This window comes from Nanorana parkeri, unplaced genomic scaffold (genome assembly GCF_000935625.1).
Source record: "Nanorana parkeri isolate BGI_ZX_2015 unplaced genomic scaffold, ASM93562v1 scaffold233, whole genome shotgun sequence".
NCBI lineage: Eukaryota > Metazoa > Chordata > Amphibia > Anura > Dicroglossidae > Nanorana > Nanorana parkeri.
In genome coordinates, this window is record NW_017306501.1 from 129,283 (window position 1) to 129,628 (window position 346).

A 346-nucleotide genomic window follows, 5' to 3' on the forward strand; every position below is an offset into this window, starting at 1 on the left:
ATAGAATTTCTGCTCATTTTATTAATTTATTATGGTCAAAGTTAAAAAAAAAAAAAAATGTTTTTTAATTAAAATATGAGAACACATAGATTCTGGTCTCCTTTTTACATGTGAAACAGTATTAAGCTGGGTACACAAACAAAATTTCAGCTGATTCAGGAATTGGCATATATTCAATCCAATGGTGACCCAATCCCCTTAACAGAAGTCGATTAGATCAACTTTTGCCAAAAGAAGCCAAATCAACTGCAAGCACTGTCTGGGAATTCTGACAGCGGCTGTTCGTATCCGATGAACAGAGCAGGAGAATTGTTCAATCTTAAACTATAAATTATATATATATATA